The 6,460-nt window shown below is 50.6% G+C and overlaps 1 long non-coding RNA gene across 2 annotated transcripts; it reads left to right on the top strand.

The window, feature by feature from the left end:
- The first annotated feature begins 1,332 nt into the window (after positions 1 to 1,332).
- LOC113593387 (uncharacterized) lies at positions 1,333 to 3,760 on the top strand. 2 transcript variants are annotated; one of them, XR_008293514.1, is made up of 3 exons: positions 1,333 to 1,546; positions 2,698 to 2,912; positions 3,019 to 3,760. It is a non-coding gene; the product is annotated as an uncharacterized LOC113593387 (long non-coding RNA). The 2 variants fall into 2 exon arrangements; XR_003413532.2 differs by lacking the exon at positions 1,333 to 1,546 and adding an exon at positions 2,446 to 2,603.
- The last annotated feature ends 2,700 nt before the right edge of the window (positions 3,761 to 6,460 follow it).

Here is a 6,460-nt window from a genome sequence, read left to right on the forward strand (position 1 = left end):
ACTACTTGGTTTCTTCGTATGGGGAGACGTTGATCATTTGGGCTCATGCTTTACATTAAAGATTGGTGCACTTTGGTGTGTGTATGGTATACTGTTTTTTTTAACATTTATTTATTTTGAGAGAGACAGAGTGCAAGTGGGGGAGAGGCAGAGAGAGAGGGAGACGCAGAATCAGAAGCAGGCTCCAGGCTCTGAGCTGTCAGCACAGAGCCGGACGCGGGACTCGAACCCACGGAGCCGTGAGATCGTGACCTGAGCCAAAGTCAGACGCTCAACCGACTGAGCCCCCCAGGTGCCCCTGCTATACTTACATAAAAATGTACAGATCAAAGCATCCATACAGAGAATTTTATGAAATGAAGGTGAAAATCTCCCTTTCTCTAGTCTCATTACCCCAAAGTGACCCCCAATTGAAAACGCGGTAGGTATGGGGCACCTGGGTGGCTCAGTCGGTTAAGCAACCCGCTCATGATTTTGGCTTGGGTCATGATCTCACGGTTTGTGAGTTTGAACCCCACCTTGGGCTTTGCGCAGTGAGGAGCCTGCTTGGGATTCTCTCTCCCTCTCTTTCTCTCTGCATCCCTCCCCTGCTCACTCTCTCTATCTCTCAAAAAATAAATAAACTAAAAAAAAAAAGTAGTAGGTGTTTTTTTTCTCTATGCATATGGAAGTATATATACATTATTTATAATGGTATACATATTACATGTTACATATTATATATGGGAAACATACATTATATGTGTTTACATGTATATTATATACACACACGTATAAAATCTGGAGGGCAGGCAGCCTACTGTTATGCACCTGCCTTTTACCAGTCTGCATGTATCTCTGCATATATCTCGGGGATGGTTCTAGGCGAGTGAACACCTGACCCACCCTTTGTACTTGCTGCTCAGTGACCCATCCATGGGCTACACTGTATCTATTTGAGCCATTCTACCGCTGATGAACATTCAGGATGTTTCCTGTTCTGTGCGACTACAGTGTTGCAACCAACATCCTTGGACATATTCGTTTCCCCACGCGTGTATCTTGGAAAGCAACACATTTCCTGAAGCGCAGTTTTTGATGGATCAAAGGGTGTGTGCATTTTAAATCATAGCAGCTGCTGCTTTAAACAAACAAACAAACAACAAACAAACAAAAAAGTGTTCCATGCTAAAAGAAAAGTAAGGTAGGAAGTAAGAAAATGGGAGTGTGGCAGGGCTAGGGAAGGGAAGACAGGTTAGTGCCACGCTCTTCTCCAGAGACTCTTGGATATTATGACCTGTAATGTGATGTCAGTGGTCCAGGTGAGACAAGGCCAGGAGGGATGGGGTTTAAGGGCAGCGTATGGCCCTGGCCACTCTGCAGCGTCCCCAGCCAGCATCCACCAGCACCGGACCTGGTGTGGAGGAGATTCCCCCAGGGAAGGCAGGAAGAGGAGCCTGAACTTGAGGAGGAGGGGCAGGTGACGAGATGGGAAACAGAAAGATGCAGGGGTTCCCAGCTCTTCTCTGTACATGACTAGAACTGTCCCGCCCCACATGGTCACCAGGTAAGAGTCGGTCTCTTTCTCTTCCACTCTGGATCCTCCCCCACCCAACCTCTTCCAATGGAACCGTTCCATTCCCCGGCTGTCCCGTCCACCTTCCCAGCTCTTCCCCATCCCTCTGACTCTACATCAGGGTGGGGCTACGGGGTGGAAGCGGGGGGATCACCTAGACCCTCTCGTCCCCATTGGCAATGACCGCCTTTCAAGGCTTCCTCCTTCAGGGGCAAAGGCATCATCACCAACGTGTCTTCGGTGATTGACAGAAACCCCTGTCATATTGTTAGCAATGTACTCAGACCCCACAGACCTAGGCCAGGGCTGTCCTGACATGCTGAAGTCCCCGCTACGACCCTTTGTTCTGGCATTGAAAGTTATGGTGCAAAGTCGTGTGTGTGTGTGTGTGCGCGCGCGCGCAAAGTGCCACCGACGTCTGGGTCTGCTAATAGGTCAGACAGACATCTGGGGCACAGTCCAGTGAATAGGACAGATTTTTTTTAAGAGAAAGAGGGGGCGGGGCTAGGGGTCAAGGCGTGAGACCGCCCCAGCTGGAATGGAGAGTGGGTGTATGGGAACAGGGGTAGGGCTTAGAACACGCAGACATTCAGGGGTTAAGGTGAGGACTTGGGCTCTGAGCCTGGGGGCCTTCTGGAGCCATGGGGTGCTCTACGATCAAGGACTGAGCAAGAGCGGGCGGGAGGAGCTGCATAGGGAAGGCTCTTGGGGCTGGGACCCTCCGTCCCCTTCTAAGGCAGGCCTTTACGGGAAGCTTCTTCGTGGTAGTGGGCGCAGAGTGCTCCCCTCAGGGGGTCACCATGCGGGTGCCTAGCTAGAGTGGGCAGCTCAGAAGGGGGTTGGGGGCTCTGGCGGGGGGTAGCAGCCTAGGGACAGTAGAGGCTCAGAGGCCCGGGCAGCGCATTTCTGAAAGAGGGCGGTGACTCAGGGGGTCTCTGAAGGAGTGGGTTCTCGCGGGGGCGTGGCCGGGGGCGTGGCCTCTCGCGGACTCGCCCGCTTGGGGCGTGGCCTCGAGGGGAGCCCTTGAGACGCAGCCGCAGAGGCGCGGGTAGGTGGGACTCTGGGATTCTGAGAGGGTCTGGGAGCTTAGGCTGGAGGGAGGGGAGTTCTTTTCTTTACCCCCCCCCCCTTCCTTCCTGCAGACAGCGAGCCCCTTTGAGGCCGACACGAACGTGACCAGACACGTGCAATAAGGGCTGCTCGTGGTGAATTCCGAGGACGGCCCGGCAGGTGTTGGACACGCTGGGCCTCACCTCCCAAAACTCCGGGTGCCTCAGCGACACCGTGCAGGTGCCTTCGTGCAGAGAGCCGGACGGGACATTCCCTCGCCCAGCTCCAGGAGTCCTCAGAAGCGAGGGTGAGTTGTCCAGAGGAGGGGAGGGCCCCCACCCTGGGCTGGGGAGAGAGGAGAGTGGGGACCCTAAGATGGGGTGTTCCTGATGCCTGGTCCCACTCTTTCCCAGGGTTTCCTGCCTCCTCTCCTCCTGCCCAGGTGGTTTTCTCTGAGTCGCTGGGAGCAAAGTTTGCAGCTCGGTGGACGGACGAGCTCATATAAAGCAAAGTTCTTGGATAAAAGGCCTCGAAGAGGCGTGGCCACCTGTCACCTCCCCTCCCCCCTCATCCAGAGCCGGGGCTGCTGTTAGCAAAGAAGTCCCACACGTGGGAATAGAGGGACAAGCAGGTCAATGGAACAGAATTAGATACCCTCCCCCCTCCCCAAGACTGGACATTTAGCGACAATTGGCGACATCTCAGCCTCTGACAGAAAGGTGGAGTTTTTAAGATGTGGTGTTCAGACAACCAGATGGGCGTTTGGAGAAACACGAAATTATACATAGGTCTAAAACTGCAGCGGTGATGGATTGAAACATTTTGTGAATATTTTGAAAACTCGGGAACTGCATACGCTTGAAGGGTGAATGTCGTGGTATGTGAATTATATCTCAGTAAAAATACTTTTTAAAATGGAGGACCGCCCCCCGCCCCAAGTGTACTGACGTCTGCAACTTTGAAATGCATTGAAAAGTTAGATGAATTCGCGGATGGATAGAGGGATGCATACAGTGGATAGAAACACAGTAAGACAATGGGGCGCCTGGGTGGCTCCGCCGGTTCAGCGGCCGACTTCGGCTCAGGTCATGATCTCGCGGTCCGTGAGTTCGAGCCCCGCGTCAAGTTCTGTGCTGACAGCTCAGAGCCAAGAGCCTGCTTTGGATCCTGTGTGTCTCCCTGTCTCTGCCCCTCCTATGCTCATGCTCTGTCTCTCTCTGTCTCTCAATAATAAATAAATGTTAAAAAAATTTAAGAAATACAGTTGGACAAGAATGGTAAAATGTTAGTAATAGAATCTAAGTGGCAGACATGTGGCTGTCCACGGTAAACTTCCTTTAACTCTTCTGCATGTTTGGAAATCTGTATAATAAAATGCTAGGGAAAATTCAAGGGCAGTAAAATAAAATTTATAAACAAAACTACTTAAGCAGATTTAGAAATTGGTTAAGGACATATGAGCCCATAAGGAAAGTATCTCAGAGAAAATAGTTACAACTTACATCACACACAAAATGTTCATCTCCTTAATATATAAGAAAAAAACAAAAGCCCAATGTTTTAAAATGTGAAAAAGAAATGAACAGACGATTCACAAACAGATACAAACAGTCTTTAAGTCTATGAAAAGATGCTCAACGTTGCTCATAATAAAAACAATGCAGGGGTGCCTGGGTGGCTCAGTAAGTTGAGCGTCCCCCTCTCGATTTCGGCTCAGGTCATGATGCCAGAGTTGTGGGATCGACCCCCACATCAAGCTCCGCACGGAGCGTGGAACCTGCTCAAGATTCTCTCTCTCCCTCTGCCGCTGTCCCTACCTCTCTGTCTCTCTCTCCCCCTCCCCCCCCAAAAAAAAGCCATTTGAAACTTCTCCAAAGTAGCATTCCCCACCTGTAAAATTAGCAAAAATTCATAAGCTGGAAAACACACTGTCATGCTTTGCTGGTGGGCACGCAAGATCATAACCTTGGTGGAGAGAAATCTGACAACAGCCAGCTAAAAGAGCAGCGAACGCGTTGAGATGCCTCTCCCAGGATTATACTGTGGAGCCCCACCAGCATGTAACGAGCAGGGGAGAGAGAGAGAGAGTGGAGTCAAGCTGGATACCTTCAAAGAACAGAAAGGAAGCATCTCCGGCACAGGTGGGGCTATTTTTCACTTTCTATTTTGAAGATTGTTACACTTATGGAAGTGACGAGAACAGCGTCCGTGAGTATTCATCTAGAGTCACCGCTCATTATTATTTGCTTAATTTGCTTTTCTGTCTCTCCATGCGCATGTGACGACGAGGACAATGACGATGATGATTGATTGATGGACTGTTTGAAAGTTGAGACATCATGATCCTTCACCTCCCAAAGCTGCAGCCAGTAATTCCTAAGAAGAAAGGCATTGTCCTAAAGACAACAAGGCAGTGATGGAATTGGGGAAATTGATCATTGACTATTTTTTTAAGGATTTTATTTTTAAGTAATCTCTATGCCCACTGTGGGGCTTGAACCTACAACCCTGAGATCAAGAGTGCCCCCCCCCCCCCCACTGACTCAGCCAGCCAGGCACCCGACATGTACTTTTTTTTTTTTTTTTTTTTAATGTAGACTTGTCCAGTGCGGGGTTTGAACTCACGACGCTGAGATGAAGACCTGAGCTCAGATCAACAATTGGATGCTCAGTCCACTGAGCCACCCAGCTGCCCCGACATGTACTATTTTTTTAAGTTTATTTATTAATTTTTTTTTTGAGAGAGAGAGAGAGAGCACGAGCAAGGGAGAGGCAGAGAGAGAGGGAATCCCAAGCAGGTGCAGAGCCCAATGCAGGGCTTGAACCCACGAACAGCGAGATCATGACCAAGGGTCAGACGCTTAACCGACTGAGCCACCCAGGCGCCCCATGTACTATTCTTCTTTTTTCTTTTTTTTTTTTTTCAACATTTATTTTATTTTTGGAACAGAGAGAGACAGAGCATGAACGGGGGAGGGGCAGAGAGAGAAGGAGACACAGAATCGGAAACAGGCTCCAGGCTCTGAGCCATCAGCCCAGAGCCTGACGCGGGGCTCGAACTCCGGGACCGCGAGATCGTGACCTGGCTGAAGTCGGACGCTTAACCGACTGCGCCATCGAGGTTGAGAAACACCGTGAATTTTGTGGAATAAGGGGTTTGTTATGGGAAGAAGATTTTAACACAATCGCGGCCGACGGTGGGAAAAGAAGGAAGGTCCGGAGAGGGGAGTTGAGGGACCAGTGGAAGGTTACCAGAGCTCCGGAAGCCCTGATGCTGGTGGGCCAGTCAGAGCTTTCAGGAAAATCCGGGAAGCTGGCCTAGCCAGCTGCCAGAGTGGGATCTCGAAGGACGACTGGTGAGGAAGTCTCTGGAAGTTTCTGGAAGGCCTCTTCACCTGGTGGGGGGCCTGGGGTCACTGTTGGTCAGGCAAGGCAGAAAGTTGAGATGAACAGAGTGTGAGGGAAACAAGTTTACAAAGCGCTGTGCCCCCAGACCCCCCCCTCCGTGCCCCCAGACCCCCCCTCCGCACCCCCAAGGACAGCAGAGAGCAAGGGTAAGCAGAACTCACTGGCACATTCACATTTGCCTCTTGCCACTTCCAAGTAGAACCACCACCCAGAAGCGATGACCAAACTTCATTTCTTCCTTTGACTTTTCATGCAGTTTCCTCTGTGGCCAGCTCTAACTACAAGGGGAAAAGGATTTTTTTTTAAAGTTTATTTATTTTTAAGAGAGAGAGACCGTGACTACAGAAGGGGCACAAAGGGAGACACAGAATCCCAAGCAGGCTCCAGGCTCCGAGCTGTCGGCACAGAGCCGGACGCGGGGCTCGAACTCACAAACTGCGAGATCAT

Source organism: Acinonyx jubatus, chromosome E2, assembly GCF_027475565.1.
Source record: "Acinonyx jubatus isolate Ajub_Pintada_27869175 chromosome E2, VMU_Ajub_asm_v1.0, whole genome shotgun sequence".
Classification (NCBI taxonomy): Eukaryota; Metazoa; Chordata; class Mammalia; order Carnivora; family Felidae; genus Acinonyx; species Acinonyx jubatus.